The sequence below is a fragment of the Stenella coeruleoalba genome, assembly GCF_951394435.1.
Source record: "Stenella coeruleoalba genome assembly, chromosome: 20".
Taxonomy (NCBI): Eukaryota; Metazoa; Chordata; class Mammalia; order Artiodactyla; family Delphinidae; genus Stenella; species Stenella coeruleoalba.
Genome location: NC_137166.1, coordinates 40,571,988 through 40,592,603, shown reverse-complemented (window position 1 = coordinate 40,592,603; position 20,616 = coordinate 40,571,988). Strand labels below are relative to the sequence as shown.

General features: G+C 41.5%; 1 long non-coding RNA gene across 1 annotated transcript in view; it reads left to right on the top strand.

The window, feature by feature from the left end:
• Nucleotides 1–3,576: 3,576 nt before the first annotated feature.
• The window catches only part of LOC307178637, a 179,310-nt gene continuing 162,270 nt past the window's right edge, over nt 3,577–20,616 (top strand). The window contains exon 1 of the long non-coding RNA XR_013825245.1: nt 3,577–4,376. This is a non-coding gene — a long non-coding RNA (uncharacterized lncRNA). The remainder of the gene's footprint in view (nt 4,377–20,616) is intronic.

Here is a 20,616-nt window from a genome sequence, read left to right as displayed (position 1 = left end):
ATGATCATATGGTTTTTCTCCTTCAATTTGTTAATATGGTGTAGCACGTTGATTGATTTGCGTGTATTGAAGAATCCTTGCATTCCTGGAATAAACCCCACTTGATCATAGTGTATGATCCATTTAATGTGCTGTTGGATTCTGTTTGCTAGTATTTTGTTGAGGATTTTTGCATCTATGTTCATCAGTGATATTGGCCTGTAGTTTTCTTTCTTTTTGACATCCTTGTCTGGTTTTGGTATCGGGGTGATGGTGGCCTCATAGAATGTGTTTGGGAGTGTTCCTCCCTCTGCTATATTTTGGAAGAGTTTGAAAAGGATAGGTGTTAGCTCTTCTCTAAATGTTTGATAGAATTCGCCTGTGACGCCACCTGGTCCTGGGCTTTTGTTTGTTGGAAGATTTTTAATCGCAGTTTCAATTTCAGTGCTTGTGATTGGTCTGATCATATTTTCTATTAATTCCTGACTCAGTCTTGGCAGGTTGTGCCTTTCTAAGAATTTGTCCATTTCTTCCAGGTTGTCCATTTTATTGGCATAGACTTGCTTGTAGTAATCTCTCATGATCTTTTGTATTTCTGCAGTGTCAGTTGTTAGTTTTCCTTTTTCATTTCTAATTCTATTGATTTGAGTCTTCTCCCTTTTTTTCTTGATGAGTCTGGCTAATGGTTTATCAATTTTGTTTATCTTCTCAAAGAACCAGCTTTTAGTTTTATTGATCTTTGCTATCATTTCCTTCATTTCTTTTTCATTTATTTCTGATGTGATCTTCATGATTTCTTTCCTTCTGCTAACTTTGGGGTATTTTTGTTCTTCTTTCTCTAGTTGCTTTAGGTGCAGGGTTGGGTTGTTTATTCGAGATGTTTCCTGTTTCTTAGGGTAGGATTGTATTGTTATAAACTTCCCTCTTAGAACTGCTTTTGCTGCATCCCATAGATTTTGGGTCGTCATGTCTCCATTGTCACTTGTTTATAGGTATTTTTTAATTTCCTCTTTGATTTCTTCAGTGATCACTTCGTTATGAAGTAGTGTATTGTTTACCCTCCATGTGTTTGTATTTTTTTACAGATATTTTCCTGTAATTGATATCTAGTCTCATAGCGTTGTGGTCGGAAAAGATACTTGATACAATTTCAATTTTCTTAAATTTACCAAGGCTTGATTTGTGATCCAAGATATGATCTATCCTGGAGAATGTTCCATGAGTACTAGAGAAAAATGTGTATTCTGTTGTTTTGGGATGGAATGTCCTATAAATATCAACTAAGTCCATCTTGTTTAATGTATCATTTAAAGCTTGTGTTTCCTTATTTATTTTCATTTTGGATGATCTGTCCATTGGTGAAAGTGGGGTGTTAAAGTCCCCTACTATGAATGTGTTACTGTTGATTTCCCCTTTTATGACTGTTAGTATTTGCCTTATGTATTGAGGTTCTCCTATGTTGGGTGCATAAAGAGTTACAATTGTTATATCTTCTTCTTGGATCGATCCCTTGATCATTATGTAGTGTCCTTCTTTGTCTCTTCTAATAGTCTTTATTTTAAAGTCTATTTTGTCTGATATGAGAATTGCTACTGCAGCTTTCTTTTGGTTTCCATTTGCATGAAATATCTTTTTCCATCCCCTTACTTTCAGTCTGTATGTGTCTCTAGGTCTGAAGTGGGTCTCTTGTAGACAGCAAATATATGGGTCTTGTTTTTGTATCCATTCAGCCAATCTGTGTCTTTTGGTGGGAGCATTTAGTCCACTTACATTTAAGGTAATTATCGATATGTATGTTCCTATTCCCATTTTCTTAATTGTTTTGGGTTCGTTGTTGTAGGTCTTTTCCTTCTCTTGTGTTTCTTGCCTAGAGAAGTTCCTTTAGAAGTTGTTGTAGAGCTGTTTTGGTGGTGGTGAACTCTCTCAGATTTTGCTTGCCTGTAAAGGTTTTAATTTCTCCATCAAATCGGAATGAGATCCTTGCTGGGTAGAGTAAACTTGGTTGCAGATTTTTCTCCTTCATCACTTTAAATATGTCCTGCCAGTCCCTTCTGGCTTGCAGAGTTTCTGCTGAAAGATCAGCTGTTAACCTTATGGGGATTCCCTTTTGTGTTATTTGTTACTTTTCCCTTGCTGCTTTTAATATGTTTTCTTTGTAATTTTTGACAGTTTGATTAATATGTGTCTTGGCATGTTTCTCCTTGGATTTATCCTGTATGGGACTCTCTGTGCTTCCTGGACTTGATTAACTATTTCCTTTCCCATATTAGGGAAGTCTTCAACTATAATCTCTTCAAATACTTTCTCAGTCCCTTTCTTTTTCTCTTCTTCTTCTGGAACCCCTATAATTCGAATGTTGGTGTGTTTAATGTTGTCCCAGAGGTTTCTGAGACTGTCCTCAGTTCTTTTCATTCTTTTTTCTTTATTCTGCTGTGAAGTAGTTATTTCCACTATTTTATCTTCCAGGTCACTTATCCGTTCTTCTGCCTCAGTTATTCTGCTATTGATCCCATCTAGAGTATTTTTCATTTCATTTATTGTGTTGTTCATCGTTGTTTGTTTCATCTTTAGTTCTTCTAGGTCCTTGTTAAATGTTTCTTGCATTTTGTCTGTTCTATTTCCAAGATTTTGAATCATCTTTACTATCATTATTCTGAATTCTTTTTCAGGTAGAATGCCTATTTCCTCTTCATTTGTTAGGTCTGGTGGGTTTTTATCTTGCTCCTTCATCTGTTGTGTGTTTCTCTGTCTTCTCATTTTGCTTAACTTACTGTGTTTGGGGTCTCCTTTTTGCAGGCTGCAGGTTCGTAGTTCCCGTTGTTTTTGGTGTCTGTCCCCAGTGACTAAGGTTGGTTCAGTGGGTTGTGTAGGCTTCCTGGTGGAGGGGACTAGTGCCTGTGCTCTGGTGGATGAGGCTGGATCTTGTTTTTCTGGTGGGCAGGTCCACCTCTGGTGGTGTGTTTTGGGGTGTCTGTGGACTTACTATGATTTTAGGCAGCCTTTCTGCTAATGGGTGGGGTTGTGTTCCTGTCTTGCTAGTTGTTTGGCATAGGGTGTCCAGCACTGTAGCTTGCTGGTCGTTGAGTGAAGCTGGGTGCTGCTGTTGAGATGGAGATCTCTGGGAGATTTTCGCCGTTTGATATTATGTGGAGCTGGGAGGTCTCTGTGGACCAGTGTCCTGAAGTTGGCTCTCCTACCTCAGAGGCACAGCACTGACTTCTGGCTGCAGCACCAAGAGCCTTTCATCCACACGGCTCAGAAGAAAAGGGGGAGAAAGTAGAAAGAAAGAATTAGTAGAAGTAGAAAGAAAGAAAGGAGGGAGGGAGGGGGGGAGGGAGGGAGGGTGGAAGGAAGGAAGGAAGGAAGGAAAAAAGAAAGAAAGAAGATAAAGTAAACTAAAATAAAATAAGATAAAATATAATAAAGTTATTAAAATAAAAAAAATAATTATTAAGAGAAAAAAAACGGACTAATAGAACCCTAGGACAAATGGTGGAAGCAAAGCTATACAGACAAAATCTCACACAGAAGCATACACATACACACTCACAAAAAGAGGAAAAGGGGAAAAATCATAAATCTTGCTCTCAGAGTCCACCTCCTCAATTTGGGATGAGTCGTTGTGTATTCATGTATTCCACAGATGCAGGGTACATCAAGTTGATTGTGGAACTTTAATTCGCCGCTTCTGAGGCTGCAGGGAGAGATATCCCTTTCTCTTCTTCGTTCTCACAGCTCCCAGGGGCTCAGCTTTGGATTTGGCCCCGCCTCTGTGTGTAGGTCGCTGGAGGGCGTCTGTTCTTCGCTCAGACAGGACGGGGTTAAAGGAGCCGCTGATTCGAGGGCTCTGGCTCACTCAGGCCGTGGGGAGGGAGGGGCATGGAGTGCGGGGCGGGCCTGCGGCGGCAGAGGCCAGCGTGACGTTGCACCAGCCTGAGGCGCGCCGTGCGTTCTCCCGGGGCAGTTGTTTCTGGATCCCGGGACCCTGGCAGTGGCGGGCTGCACAGGCTCCCCGGAAGGGGAGTGTGGATAGTGACTTGTGCTCGCACACAGGCTTCTTGGTGGCGGTAGCGGCAGCCTTAGCGTTTCATGCCTGTCTCTGGGGTCCGCGCTTTTAGCCACGGCTCGCGCCCGCCTCTGGAGCTCCTTTAAGCAGCGTTCTTAATCCCCTCTCCTCGCGGACCAGGAAACAAAGAGGGAAGAAAAAGTCTCTTGCCTCTTCGGCAGCTCCAGACTTTTCTCCGGACTCGCTCCCGGCCAGCCGTGGCGCATTAACCCCCTGCAGGCTGTGTTGACGCCGCCAGCCCCAGTCCTCTCCCTGCGCTCCGACCGAAGCCCGAGCCTCAGCTCCAGGCCCCGCCCGCCCCTGCGGGTGAGCAGACAAGCCTCTCGGACTGGTGACTGCCGGTCGACACCGATCCTCTGTGCGGGAATCTCTCTGCTTTGCCCCCTGCAACCCTGTTACTGTGCTCTCCTCCGCGGCTCCGCAGCTTTCCCCCTCCGCCACTCGCAGTCTCTGCCCGCGAAGGGGCTTCCTAGTGTATGGAAACGTTTTCTCCTTCACAGCTCCCTCCCACTGGTGCAGGTCCCGTCCCTATCCTTTTGTCTCTGTTTATTCTTTTGCTCTACCCAGGTACGTGGGGGGTTTCTTGCCTTTTGGGAGGTCTGAGGTCTTCTGCCAGCGTTCAGTAGGTGTTCTGTAGGAGTTGTTCCACGTGTAGATGTATTTCTGGTGTATCTGTGGGGAGGAAGGTGATCTCCGCGTCGTACTCTTCCGCCATCTTCCTGGAAGTCTCACATTGTAGTTTTTCTGAATAGTCTTAACTTACTGTCAGAAATTTAGAAAAAATATTATAACTCGTGAAGGAAGTTTGATGAATATGATTTTATTCCATATTAGATGAGATATATTTTATGCAAGATAGTTTTGCCATAAACATTAAATGTCTTAAAAATGTGTATATTCTGATTGATTTTCTAGAAATTCAAGTGGAATAATCACAGATGTGCACACAGATCCATGTATAATGATGTCCATTGTGGTGTTATTTAAATTAGCAAAAAATTGAAAACTACTTAAATATCCAATAATAAATTGTTAAACATCTCCTCTTCATTTAGTTGTTATTGTGGGTTTTTATGTTGTTCCTTCACCTCAAACATATTTCTCTGCCATCTCATTTCGTCTAACTTTCTGTGTTTGTGTTCTCCTTTCTGCTGGCTGGAGCACTGTAGCTCCTCTTGCTTCTGGTATCTGCCGTCTGGTGGGTGAGGCTGGTTCCGAGACTTGTTCAGGATTCCTGGTGGGAGGGATTGGATGCCTGACCACTGGTGGGTGGACCTGGGTCTTGTCCATCTGGTGGGCAGGGCCGTGTCAAGTGGTGTGTGTATAGGTGGCTGTGAGTTCAGTATGGCTTCAAGCACCCTGTCTGCTGATGAGTGGGACTGTGTTCCTATCCGGCTGGTTGTTTGGCCTGGGGCTTTCCAGCACTGGAGCCTGTAGGTTGTTGGGTAGGGCTGGGCCTTGATGCCAAAATGACGACCTTTGGGGGAGCTCACACTGATCAGTATTCTCTGGGGCCTCTGCCACCAGTGTCGTTGCCCTCCCAGTGAGCCACAACTGACCCCACTTCCTCAGGAGACCCTCCAAGACTCACAGGTAGGTCTAGTCCCGGCTCCTATGGAGTTGTTACTGCTTTGCGTTGGGTCCCAGTGTATGTGAAAACTTGTGTGCGCCCTGCAAGAGTGGAGTCTCTGTTTCCCTCAGCCCTGTGGAGATCCTGCCCTCAAGCCCCACTGGCCTTCAAAGCCAAATGCTTTGGGGATTCCTCCTCCTGACACCAGACTCTCAGGCTGGGGAGCCTGACGTGGGGCTCAGGACTCTCCCTCTTGTGGGAGAACCTCTGCAATATAATTATTTTCCAGTTTGTGGGTCGCCCATCCGGCGGGTATGGGATTTGGTTATGTCGTGAAAGGGCCCCTCCTGCTGCCTCATGGTGGCTTCTTCTTTGTCTTTGAATGTAAAGTATCTTTTTGGTAGGTTCCAGTCTTTTTTATGGATGGCTGTTGAGGAGTTAGTTGTGATTTTGGTGTCTTTATGAGAGGAGGTGAGCTCAGGTTCTTATACTCAGCCCTCTTTTCTGGAATCGAGGGCCTGCTTTTACTTTGGGTGTTTGCTGCCTCTTCCCTTAGTGTGTGCTGACCATTATCCCCTTGATATGGGGTGTGCAGGTACAGCGCCCTTGGCCTCTCCTGGGACACTGGGGGCAGGGCTTGGCGCTTGCTCACGGATTTCCTAGGGGCAGGTGCTATCTGTGTCCTCCCAGGACAGCAGGATCAGGGCCTGGGTTCTGCTCGTGGGTCTGGTAGTGCCGGCCCGTGCCCGCCTCTGGAGCCCATGATGGTGGTGGTGACTTGCGCCTGCCCTGGGAGCTCTTGTAGGCGGTGTCCTGTTCCCTGGGAGCGCTCACAGGAGAAGAAGCTCTTATGGTAGTCCTGCCCCTCTCCTCATGTGTCCCTGAATATGGAGCCTTGGCTCCCTGGCAGGCCCAGGCTTCTTCCACGTACACCCTCAGTTGCCACAGCCCAGCCTCTTCAGGCTGTTTCCCCACAGCCAGCCCTGGTCCTCTCCCTGGGTCCATCCTCTGAAGCCGGAGCTTCAGCACTCAGCCCTCACCCACACTGACAGAGGAGTGTCTCAGGCTGGGGAGTGCAAGGAAGCAGTGCTGACCCTCTGTGCAGGTCCCTCTCCATTTTGCCTTCCACAAACAGGTTGCTGTGCACTCTCCTAGGCTCAGAAGCTCCCCCTCCATCAGTCTGATCTCCCTGCCAGTGAGGAGACTACCCTGGGTGCAGGAGCTTCTCCTTCACAGCTCCCTCCCTGGGGCACAGGCTCTATCTTTATTCCTTCTTTTCCTTTTCCTTTAGTCCTACCTGGTTACATGGAGGTTTTCATGTGTTTTCAGGAGTCTGAATACCCCTTCTGTAAGTATTCAGTAGCTGTTCTTTGTGAATCGTTCCACCTGTAGATGTATTTTTAATGTTTCTGTGGGAGAAGGTGAGCTCCACGTCCTACTCCTCCAGCATCTTGATCCAATAAATTGTTAAATAAATCATGGTGCGTAAAGTATGGAATATTATTCAGCCATTAAAAATAATGCTGTTGAAGACTATTTACTTGTATGGAAATATGTTATGAATATATGGAAGAACTGCAAAATGTCAATAAATATAAAGGCTTAATTTTATAAAAAGATAGGAAACCCTGCTGTATGTGAATACATATAAAGTTATCTCTAACTTTATCTCTATTTATCTCTAAATAGTGTATGTGTGAGTAAATAAGCCTAGATAGAAAAGCACTACAGAGTTAAAATTTATTATCTCTGGGCAGTGATGACATTTATCATTCTCTCTGTGCTTTATACTTATTTACTTTATTTTGTTAAACATCACAAAAGTACACAAACACATTCTCGTAAAAATGAGCATACTACAGATAAAGCTGAAATCCCTCAGACCAACCCTCAGTCCTCCCCTGTATCTCCCCCACAGGGACTCAACATTACCAGCGCCTGTCCCTCTACAACTTTTCCTACACATTTTACATACATGTTTTCTCTCCAATATTTTGGCAGTTAAAGCATTAAAAAATTTTGTTTGTATTTACTCTGAAAATATTGATTAGATTTTATTTTTGTCTCTAGATTTAGTTGAGATCTTCTCCCTACTATTTTTTTCCCTACTTCTTCTCCCACTGTCCCCTGCCACCTCCTGTATGTTATCTGTTGAAGTTTTATTCCCCATTTGTTGTATAATTTTCTTTCGATTATTTAGACTCAACTATAAATTTTACCAAATTCTTTGTGCACTATTTTTATCTTCCAATAGTCTTGGGTCTTACTTTATTTTATCTTGCTTCAATACATCTCCTTGTAATTCTTCCAGGAAGGATTTGTGTGTGGTAAACTTCGAGTCGTTGAATGATTTAAAATGCTTGACTGATATTTTGGCCGGATATAGAAATGTAAATTCAATATAATTATTTTCTCAGAAATTTTATAATGTTGCTCTTCAGTATTCTGAATTGCTGAAAAGAAATCAGTTGCCAGTGCGATCCTTGTTGTTTTTTGTTTTGTTTTGTTTTTGATCCTTTTTCTTTCACAGGTAACATTTTTTTTTTTTTTTTTCTGGGAGACTTTAGGGCTTTTACTTGGCTCTCTGAATTTCACAGATGTAATTTTAATTACAGTTTTTTCTTTTATTCTGCTTAGTATTTATGGACCATTTCAATTTTTCTTCAGGAGATTTTTCGCATGTTATTTCTCTGCCTTTTTCTTCCATTCCATTCTCTCTGTTTTGCCTCTGGAATTAGGAAGATCTCAGGACTTCTGGATCTACCTTAAAAGTCTATCTCTCACCATCCCTCCCTTCCTTCCTCCCTTTCTCCCTCCACCACTTCCTTCCTTCCTTTTTTGCTATCTTTTTGTCCTGTGTTTTATTCTGGGGAATCAGTATTTCAGTGCATTAATTTGCTTTTCACGTGTGTCTATTCTCTATTTAACCTGTTGTTGAGTTTCTTCTTTTAAATTTTAACTGTTATGTTTTTCTTCACAAGATCTCAAGCTGATTGTTTGAAATAGCCATTTTCATAGTTACACTGAAGATATAGTATTTTGTTAATACTACATTTAAAGTTGGTTTCTACTTGTCTATTGACTCAATTTACACTCATTATTTTTCTGTTTATTGAATTTGGTGCCCCTCATTGTTTGGCTAGGTTTCCTCAAATGTTTGGTAGTTTTTGGCTGCATCATTGTCTCATAATTAGGATCCTTAGTTAATTTTTTCACACTTTTTAGACTTACAGTTTAATGAATTTTGACAAGTGTAGACAGTGTGTGAATACCACCATGATCTACATATACATTATTTCTTTTAACCCAAAATTCCCTTGGGCTCCTTTTCAGTCATTCTGCTCCCCTTACCCTGAGAACTACCGATTTATTTTCCATCCGTAGAGTCTTGCCTTTCCAGAATGTGACATAAAATGAATCATACAATATGTATCCTTTCAAGTCTGGCTTCATTCACTCAGCACAAGGCTTTTGGGCTTCATCCATGTTGTTGCAATATGTCCATTGCTTCTTCCTTTGTATTGCTAAGTAGAATTCCATTGTATAGATGTGCTACTGGTTGATGAACAGTTGGGTAGTTTCTAAATGCCGGTGATCATGAAAAATTACATACAAGTTTTTTTGTGTGTGTAGACCTATGTCTTCATTTCTCTTGGGTGAATACCTTGAAGTAGGTATTCTAGGTATGGCTAGGTCATATGGTAATTATATGCTGAACTTTACAAGAAACTGTCAAAATGTTTTCCAAGTGGCTCTGACTTAAGAATGTTGAGATAATCGTAGATTCATATGCAGTTGTAAGAAATAAAAGAGAGACATCGCATGTACTCTTTACCTAGTTTCTCCGATAGTAACATCTGGTAAAACTACAGTGTAATATAACAACCAAGATATTGACATTGAGCTACTCAAAAGATACATAACAGTTCTACACTGTAAGGATCCCTTACCCTGCTCTTCCACATGCCCACAGCTGGCTGGCTGGCTATAGCCCCGACAATCAAGAATCTGTTCTCCATTTCTATAATTTTGCTATTTAAGAATGTTATATAAATGGAACTACATACCTAGTATGTAACCCTTTGGGATTGACCTTTTTTCACTCAGCTTAATTCCCTAGAGATGTATCAGAGGTGTTGCATGTAATCAATACTCATTCCTTTTTTTCTGTTGGGTAATATTCTAGGGTATGAATGTACCACAGTTTGCTTAACCATTTATTTATTGAAGGGCATCTGGGCTGTTTCCTGTGTTGGCTATTACAAATAAATCTGCTATAAACATTTATGTACAGGTTTTTATGTGAACATAAATTTTCTTTCTTTGGGATAAATACCTATGAGTACAGTTGTTGGGTCACATGGTAGTTGCATATTTAGTTCTTTAAGAAACTACCAAAGAGTTTTCCAGAGTGGCTTACCTTTTGGTATTCCCATCAGCAATGTATGAGTGACCCAGTTTCTGTGCATCCTCACTTGCATTTGGTATTGCCACTATTTTTTATTTTGTCCACCTTGATAGGTGTGTAGTAATATGTCACTGTGCTTTTAATTTACATTTCCCTAAAGGCTAATGATGTTGACTGAATTTTCGTGTGCTTATTTGACAGCTGTGTGTACTCTTCAGTGAAATGATGCTATGTCTTTTGCTCATTTGCTAATTCAATTATTTGTATTTTTACTGTTGAGTTTTGAGAGTTCTTTCTATACACTAGAAACTAGTATTTTGTTGGATATATGGTTTGAAAGTATTTTCTCCCTATCTATAGCATATCTTTTCATCCTCTTCACATGGGCTTTTGCAGAGCAAAAATTTTAAATTTTTCTGAAGTCCAAGATATAAATTTTTCCTTTTATGATCATGCTTTTGGTGTCAAGTCAAAGAATGCTTGCCTAGCCATAGATCCTCCAAATTTTCTCCTATATTTTTTCTGAAAGTTTTATCTTTTATGTTTAAGTCCGTAATATATTTTGAGTCTTTTTTTTTAAGATGTGAAGGGCTTGGTTTTTGCCTATGAATTTTTACTTGCTCCAGCACCACTGAATGGTGGTGTTAAACATCATTTGTGCATATTTGTGTGGGTCTATTATTAGGTTCTCTATTGTGTTCTATCTGTGTGTCTATCCCCTCCATCAGTAACACACTGTCTTGGTTGCTGTAGCTCTCTAGTAAGCTTTGTTATCAGGCAGAGTAACGCCTTATTTAGTCTTTTATTTGTTATCTTTATTCTTTTGCAAGATTGTTTTAGTCATTCTAAGTTTTATGCCTTTCCATATAAGTTTTAGAATTTATTTTTTCCATATAAATTGATAGAAAGTGCATTAAAACTATAAATCAGTTTGGAGGGAATTGATATCTTTGCTATCTTGAGTCTTATAATCCATGAATGTGGTATGTCTTTACACGTATTTAGGTCTTTGATTTCATTACTAGCGTTTTGTAATTTTCAGCATTTGGATCATGGATATCTTTTGTAAATGTATACCTAAATGTATCATTTTCCTTGGAGTGATTTTATGTGGTATTGCGTTTTAAATTTTGGTCTCTACATGTTAATTGTTGATATATAGAAATGCAATTGATTTTTGTGTAGATCTTTTATCCTGTGACCTTACTAAACTCACTTATTTGTTCTTGGAATGCTTTTGTAAAACCCTTTCTCTGTAGATAAGCATATCATTTTCAAATAAGGATGGTTTATTTCTTCCTTTCCAATCTGTATGCCTTTTGTTTCTTTTCATTTCCTTTTGCGGTGGCTAGAACTCCCAGGAATATATTGAATAAATGTGGAGAGAGTGACATTCTTGCCTTGTTCTTGATATTAGAGAGAAAGCACTCAGTCTTTTGCCATTAAGTTTGATGTTAGCTATAGTGTTTTTGTAGATGGTATTTATCAAGTTGAGATATTTCCCCTCTAGTCCTAACTTGCTGAGAGTTTTTATCCTAAACGGGTATTATATTTTGTCAAATGTTTTTCTTTGATTGATATGATCACACAGTTTTTCTTCTTTAGCTTATTGATATGGTTGATTACGCTGACTGATTTTTGAATTGTGAACCAGCTTTACATATCTGGAACAGATTTCATTTTGTCATGGTGGGTAATTATTTTAATACATTGCTAGATTTGATTTGCTAATATTTTGTTGAGCATTTTTGTGTCTAAGTTTGTTAGTCTGTAATTTTCTCTTTCTTTCTTTTCTTTTCTTTTCTTTTTTTTTTTTTTTTACTATTTTGTCTGGTTTTTGGTAGAAGGGTAATACTGGCCTTGTAAAATGAGTTTGGAAGTGTTTCCTCTTATTCTTTTTTTCTGGAGTAGATTGTATGGAATTTGTGTCTTCCTTTTTTCCTTCCTTTTTCATTATTTGATTTCTAGTTTGATTCTGATATGGTCAGAAAACATACTTTGTATAACATAAATTGTTTTATATGTGTTGAGGTTTGTTTTATGGTCCCGTCATTTGGTTTATGGTGAATATTCCATGAGCCCTTTGAAAAAATGTATATGCCGCTGTTGTTGTGTGGAGTATTTTATATACAGTAAGTCCCCTACATACAAACCTTCAAGTTGTAAACTTTCAAAGATGCAAACGTGTGTTCGCATGTCCAATCACGTAAGTTAGTTCACATATCTTGCGTACATTGTCACGTGTGTGCATCCTCTACAGTGGTTGTGCTTTTGTGTACTTTATAGTAATGTATAGGGTACGGTAGTACAGTATCTTTATTTCAAGCCCAGGGTGTTCTGATGCAAGCGTAAAAGCAGCAGTGATGTAGCTTGTACTGCTAAGACGCGCAAAGCGATAACGATGGAAACAAAAGTGAAAATAATTGAGAGAGTGGAGTGAGGCGAAAAGATGGTAGACGTCGCTTGTTCTTATAACATGAATTGTTCAGCCATCGGCATGATTCTAAAGAACAGGACAAGATCGTGGAACATGTGAAGTCTGCTGTGCCAATGATGTCGACAGTAATATCCAAGAAGTGTGGGAAATGATGGAGGAGATGGAGAAACTTCTCAGTGTGTGGATGCAGGATCAGCATCAGCATCAAGTCCCGCTCAGCTTAATGCTGATGCAAGAGAAAGCTAAAAGCTTTTATGAAGACTTGAAGAAGAAACACGGCGAAGAATCAGAGGGTGCATCTTTTAATGCCAGCCGTGGCTGGTTTCATTGGTTCAAGGCTAGATTCAACCTTTACAACATAAAAGTAAGTGGTGAGGCAGCAAGTGCAGATACAGTATCTGCCTGAGAATTTCCTGAAATGCTTTGAGAAATTATTGATGAAGGCACGTATTTACCCGAGCCGCTTTTTAAAGTGGATGAGACAGGTCTGTACTGGAAGCGGATGCCAGACGAAAGTTATATCAGTAAGGAGGAGTAATTGATGCCAGAGTATAAAGCAGCAGAGGATAGGCTAACTCTGCTGATTGGTGGCAGTGCTTCTGGCAATATGAAGCCAAAGGCTCTATTTGTTTATCATTCAGAGAACCCAAGAGCCCTTAAAAACATAGCCAAGGGCTCTCTTCCTGTTGTGTGGAAGAGTAACCCCAAAGCCTAGGTTACACAGGCCACTTATCAGGACTGGTTTTTCCACCACTTTATCGCAGTGGTAGAGAAATATTGCTTGGAGAAGTATGTCCCATTCAACATTCTTTTGCTGCTCAGCAATGCTCTGAGCCACCCCCCATTCATGGGCGACTTTCATTCCAACATCAAAGTAGTACATCTGCTACTTTCAAGAATACTTTCAAGAAATATTATTTACATCACATTTTTTTGTCAGGCAGTAAAGGCAAGTGGTGAATCAGGAACAACCTTGTGACAATTTCGGAAGGACTATAACATCTACAAGGCCATAGAAAACATTGACTTTGCTTGTTGTGAGGTTATGGCCATCACCATGAATGGGGTTTGGAAGAAACTTTGCCTGTGGTTTGTTCATGGTTTTCATGGATTTGAGGTGGATGAGGAGTCCAAAGAGGTCTTCAGCAACTTAGTGACCCTCAGTGAGAAGCTGGAGCTAGATCTGCAAGAAGACGACTTCATTGAATTCCTTGCTGTGCAACACGAGGAACTTACTAATGAAGACCTGATGGAACAGGAGGCCCAGAGGAAGGATGAAGAGAGACAAGAAGAAGAAGAAGTAACTAAAGAACCGAAGAGATTCATGATGCAGGAAATGGCAAGGGGATGTTCTTTATCTGAGGAGGCACTGTTAGTTTTTGAGGCACAGGACTCGAACATTGAATGGTACATGAAGACTGCAGCAGCCGTTCAGAATGCAACCCAGTGCTACAGTGTCATCTATGATGAGAAAGAAAGAGCTACTACCCAGACATCACTGGATCATTTTCTCAAGAAGGTAGATAGAATTGAACCTATCAAGAAACCAGAACCTGTGCCATCAACGTCAGGCGTGAGTGAAATTGCAGCTTGCCCTCCATCCCCTATTGCTGATGATCCTTCAGCTCTACCAATTCCCACCTCCTCTCCCTCCTCCAGTCAATAACTTCTTGCCTGTTCACTGGACGCCAGCCCCTGGATGCCAGCTGTTGTACTGTATTGCTGTACTTTTCAAGGTACTGTACTGTAAGATTAAATATGTTTTCTTTATTTTTTGTGTGTGTTTTTTGTTTTTTTTGGTACGTGGGCCTCTCACTGTTGTGGCCTGTCCCGTTGTGGAGCACAGGCTTCGGACGCGCAGGCTCAGCGGCCATGGCTCATGGCCCTAGCCGCTCCGCGGCATGTGGGATCTTCCCGGACCGGGGCACGAACCCGTGTCCCCTGCATGAGCAGGCGGACTCTCAACCACTGCGCCACCAGGGAAGCCCTGTGTTTGTTTTTTATGTATTATTTGTGTGAAAGGTATCATAAACCTATTACAGTACAGTACTATATAGCCAATTGTGTTAGTTGGGTACCTAGGCTAACTTTGTTGGACTTACAAACAAATTGGACTTACGAACACCCTCTCGGAATGGAACTCGTTTGAATGTAGCAGACTTACTGTATGTAAGAAAGAACTTGTTGGTTTACTTTGTTGTTCAGATGTTTTCTATCCTTGCTAATTTTTTGTCTGGTGGTTTATCAGTTGCCAAAGACATATTGAAGTCCCCAACTATAATTGTGTATTTATTTATTTCTCTTTTCTCTTAAGCCCTATCAATTTTTGTTTCATGTATTTGAAATCTTGTTGTCTGTGCACAAATTTGGGATTATTTTGTCCTCCTGGTAATTGACCCTTTTGTCACTGTGTAATGTCCCTCTTTGTCTATAGTAATTTTCTTGTCACTGAAGTCTACTTCACTGGATATTAGTATAGCCACTCCCACTTTTTAGAAATTAATATACTACCATGGTATATTTTTACTATCCTCTTATTTTTTTAACATACTTATGCCTTTGTATTTGAAGTGAGTTGCTTGTAAACAGCATATATTTGGGTTATTATTTTTATCCACTCTCTGATTTTATTTGATATATTTAAGTCATTTACATTTAAGGTGTGTTAGGGCTTAAGTGTGCCATTTTCTTTTATTTTGTTTTCTATTTTTTTCCTCTGTTTCTCCATTCTTGCCTGTCTGTGGGTCACTTGAAGATTTTAAAAGATTTAACCTTGATTTAGTTATAGTGTTTTTTTTAATTGAAGTATAGCTGATTTACAATGTTGTGTTAGTTTCAGGTGTACAGCAAAGTGATTCAGTTATACATACATATAGATTATTTTTTTTTCAGATTCGTTTCCCTTATAGGTCATTACAAAACACTGAGTATAGTTCTGTGTGCTATACAGTAGGTTCTTGTTGGTGATCTATTTATAGTGCTTTTGAGTTATCATTTTGTATAGTTTTCTTAGTTGTTACAGTGGAAATCACAATATCAATATGTGATTTATCATAGTCTACTAATAGCAACATTTTACCATTTTGAGTAATGTATAGAAACTTTACTTATATTTCAGTCCTCCCTTTTGAAAAATATCCCCAGCTTTAAATATTTTCTTGGATAGCAGATGATGTTATAGTATTTGCTTCAATCATCACATGTGATTTAGAAAACTCATGAGGAGGAGGATAGTCTATTGTATTTATGCATATTTCTACTCTTTCCCTTATTCTTTTTTCCTTCTCAATCTTTCATGATATCTCCTTTTATTTTTTTCCTTTCTATTTGAAGAACTTCATTTAATCATTCTTTATGGGTAGTTCTGCTAGTGATAAATTCTTTTAGTTTTTCCTTTGTCTGAGGATTTTTTGTTTGCTTGTTTCCCTTCATTCCCAAAGGATAGTTTTGCTGGATACAGAATTCTCATTTGAGAATTCTTTTCTTTCAGCTGCTTCCTTCTGGACTGCATGGTTTTAGATGAGAAATCTGGTCATTTGATTTGGTATTCCCCTTAGGTAATGTGCTGTTTTTCTCTTGCTGCTTTTAAGATTTTCCTTTGTCTTTAGTTTTCTGAAATTTAATTACAATGTGTCTTAGCATGGATCTTTTTTGAGGGGGAGCGTTTATCTTATTTAAAGTTTACTCACTTTTTTGAATCTGTGGGTTTATATACTTTACCAAATCTGGGAAATTTTCAGCCGTATTTCTTTGAATACTCTTTCAGCCCTACTCTCTTTCTCCTCTTCCAGTTATACAAATCTTGCATCTTTTGCTTTTGTCCACACATAGTTGAATCCCTGTTCATTTTTTTCAATCTATTTTCTGCCTGTTGTTCAGATTGGGCAAATTCTCTTGGTCTGTCCTCGAGTTTATTGATTTTATTCTCTGTCATTTCCATTCAATATTGAGCCTATCCAGCAAATTTTAAAATTCCATTATTAACTTTTTCATTTCTATAATTTCCATTTAGTTCTTTTTAATAAGTTATATTTCTTTACTGAGATTTTTTTCTAATGGATGTCTTTGGATTATTATATCCTAAACATTTTAGCAGGCAGTCACCTTGTTTAGGCTTGGCATGCAGGCTCTGGCCAACTTTTGTGGGCTACAGTTTCAATGTCAGTCTGATTTTCAGAGCCTATATGGTGTTATTTTGCTCTGCTTGATTTATCTCCTCCCATAGGGGCTCCCATGGGTCTCCACTGGTGCTCTTTGAATGAGAAGAAGCTTCCCCAGGCTGGACCATCTGGTAAATCTTGCTGGGAGAGGATCTTCCCCAGAGACAAAGAACACTTCCCAGGATGGGTGCTGTGTGGCAGGTTGCCCCCTGCCTGTGGGGGATGGAAAATGTGTCCTGGGCCATGTGATGGTTGTGGCAGGGTCCCTTTTGCCAGAGGTCTTCTGGCTTCATGGTATCTCTGAGTGAGGAAGGGGACCCTCAGGCGCCATGTGGAAGGAGATTACTTGTTGGTCTGGTACGGCTGTTATGGTGTGATCCCCCTCTCCAGCGCTTCTGGCTGCATGGTGTCTCTGGGTGGGGGCAGAAGTCTCAGGCCTGGCGCTTCAGTTAATTTTTCATCTTTTTCTGTAGCTTGCCCCCATGTATTGTGTGGATGAGAAGCGGCTGGCCCATGCTACTGAGTGAAGGCTCTGGTTACCCAGGCACAGTCCTGCTTCTCTGGAGGAGGTAGTCAAGAACATTGCCTCTCCTGCAGGCTAGTGTCTATCCAGAGTGATGCTTGACATATTGGCCATGGGAAGGAAGTGGTTAAGGGTGACCCGCTTGACCTCTCTTAGTGCAGTTCTCAACCAATGCTCTGTAGGTGCTCCAGGGGTGCCCACCACCCCACCCCCGACCCAGCCCCAAGCTTGACACATCCCTGTCACCCTTGCACCATTTGCTGTGGTTCTTTTCTAAGCATATATTTTCCTTATCAGATTCTATCCTTTTTTTACATTTCAGGGAATTCTCATGCCTTCTGATCTACCAAGAATATCCCTTCCTGTATCCAGTGCAGTTTAGAAGGATGGAGATATATATATATATATATAATTTTTTTTCCCTAAGTATTTTGAGAATAGAGGTTTAGCTCATCAACTTCAGCCAATCTCTTTGTGGTCTATGTTTTTCAAATTTTCTAAAATAAACGTGTATTACTTTTATAATTAGTAAAACTATGATTAAAACTTTTTTCCCCCACAACTGTGTGTTGGACATTGTGCTGGGGTAAGTGCTCAGAGGCCTCCGTTCGGGGAGATTACAGGGAAGTAAAAATGTGTGTTTTCCGGAGAAGGGTTTCCGGGAGGTGGAAAGGCTATCCACCCTCCTGGGTGCGCTCAGCCGGGACCCCCAGCTGCAGACCTGTGTCTAGCTGCCACAAGGATGCTTTCAACTGTGGAAGGTTGCTCCGAGTTCTTGTAGGAGGGGCTGATCCTTCCCTTTCTTCAAATTGCCAATGTGTGCAAAATGCTAAACATTCAAGTGACGTATAGATCAGAACAGAATCCTAGCCTGATGACATAAATTAAAGTAATTATATGCATTAGCATGATAAAAAATATGCAAACAAATGTTTATTAAATGCAACCATACATCAACTCCAAAGGCTTTGGCGTTGTTTATGTCCTTGCGCCTACAGCATTTTGTCAAAGGTGGCCTGTCAGGCTGAACTTAATTGACACTAATAGCAGTGGAGAGAGGAGCCAGCCCAGAATATCACTTGGGCCTGCAGACACTGGAGGTTTGGGGATTTGCTATCAGGCCTCCCTGAGAAAGTCCCCGGGAACAGGAAGTACAGGTCGCCTTGATGAATGTGCCCACAAAAGGGTCTGGAGGCCTTTTCTTCAACTGAGACAGGCTGGGACCTGGGACCCTGTGCTGCAGTGCAGCAGTGCTTGCACCTGGACAAACCTCTCCTTGAGCAACAAAATACAAAGAAACTATGAGGAACTAAAAATAACTGCGTGCATGTTGGGGCAAATTCTGGGCAACAAGATGCAAAAAGAACAGAAAACCCCAACTGTCACTTCTGAAGAGCCAGCAGTAAAAACAGGGTGGGAGCAAAAGCAGGGTGCTGAGCATGCCCCCTGCACTCAGCACCACCAAAGGGGTTGGCAAAACACCTCTGCCACCCCTCTGGCCCGACCCCTGGACACATCCCTACCCTCACTCCATATAAGGTACCAGCTCGCCCCGCCTTGGGGAGCAAGTGAACAAGGGAACTTGTTACTTGTTTTCGCTCCCCCCTGCTGCAGCAGGGGCCCCAGTAAAGCCTTGCCTGAATTTCTTGTCTGGCCTCTAATCAATTTCTATTGGTTGGGGAAGGCCAAGAACCCTGGTCAGTATCACAATCAGTGCCTGGTACAATACCTGCCCCTGCAAGGGAAACTTTTTTCTGCTCCGTCGTGTGTATCTTTCCAGCTGTTGGAGACTCTGGCAGGCACAAGCGCTTGCCTGTTCTGGAGTCTCCCGAGATGGGAAACAGGCTCCTAATAGGGAGGCTGCTGTACATTTGTGTTGGGTTCTTGCTGGGGAACCTGGCAGGCTGCTCTGATGAGGCGTCTTATTTTTGCCAGAAAGCATGGGAATCATACCCACAAGCACAGTCACAGTAAGAGCCAAAGTTCCTTAGCTGTGACGCTCAGGCACATGGGAACCTTTGTTTTGGCCTTGAGGGCTGATGTATCACAGGTGTGCTAATGGGCGAGGCCCCTGCCTGTTGTGTAGAGGGCCAGCAGTTATTGCCGTTGTTTACTGTACCCGGAGTGGTTGTTTAGAAGGATCTGGGTACAATTGAATAATCTGTTTTCCTGTCCATCCATCCAGCATATGTTGCGTGTAGTACCAGGTGGAGAGTGAAAAATGTCAGGCGTGGTCGAGAAGAAGGAGGAAGAGTGGGAGAGCTGGGCCAGGGCTTTATTATTTTTTAATTAATTAATTTTTTTAACATCTTTATTGGAGTATAACTGCTTTACAATGGTGTGTTAGTTTCTGCTTTATAACAAAGTGAATCAGCTATACGTATACACATATCCCCATATCCCCTCCCTCTTGCGTCTCCCTCCCACTCTCCCTGTCCCACACCTCTAGGTGGTCACAGAGCACCGAGCTGATCTCCCTGTTCTGTGTGTGGGCCAGGGCTTTAGATTGGAGCCCACAGTCGCCCGCCCTCATGCTGTTTTTTTGGCTTTTTTTTTTTTTTTTTACCTCCACCTTATGCTTTGAGTTCTAGGCAAACCATGGCCCCAGTCATGAGGATTTGGCGTGGCTCTGGTTGTTGACAGGCTGGGCTGTCACTCAGTCTCATCCATTCTTTGTGATCCCAGTTTACCTCCTGGACGAAAGGGAGCCCTTCTTGTCCCTGAGTGCCAGCCGGCTTCAGAGATTGGCTTGGCAGCAATGCTGACTTCACGGTGGTCGCCAATGCTTGTCCACCTGCCTTTCAAAGGAAATAAGATGCTAAGAGAGTAAGGTTTCTTCTCCCAGGATCCACACGGGGCCCTTCCTTTCATGAAGGAAGTAGAAAGTGGAGAGGCTGGAGTTTTTGTGGTCAGCGCCAGTACTGAGGGGAGCCAGGAAGAGATGGCCTGGAGACTCCATGGCTGCTGCATGGGTAGTGGGGAGAGCCCGGGGCACCTGAGGACCAGCCCCTGCAAACCCTCACCTCTCCTTCCAGGAAAAAGGGAGCCTGCGTAATTTATTTCTGTGGGGTGGTTTATGCTGGGAGGGAGAGAACAGATGTTAAGAAAACAAAGGAAGACACACCACTTTTGTGTCTGAGCCAATGGTGATCAATTCTGTATACTTTACTGCCTCGTCCGTGTTTTGGGGATGGATATTTCAAGCCATTTCAATCAAAAGTGGTGCCACTCTAGGCTCTAAACAAAGGCCTAGATTTATTTTTTTTCTGGCAGCACAATCCTCAAAGATTACACTTGCTGCAACATTTTTAGCCACGTCAACATTCCTTAGGAAATACAAATATGGGCATTATTTCATGGAGATGGCACTGGGTAATATAATAAAATGGATTTATTTCATCTTAATTTATTTAAAATGTGCATAGACAGAACTGGGATAAAATCCATGAGATGAAATATCTCGTTTGCATGAA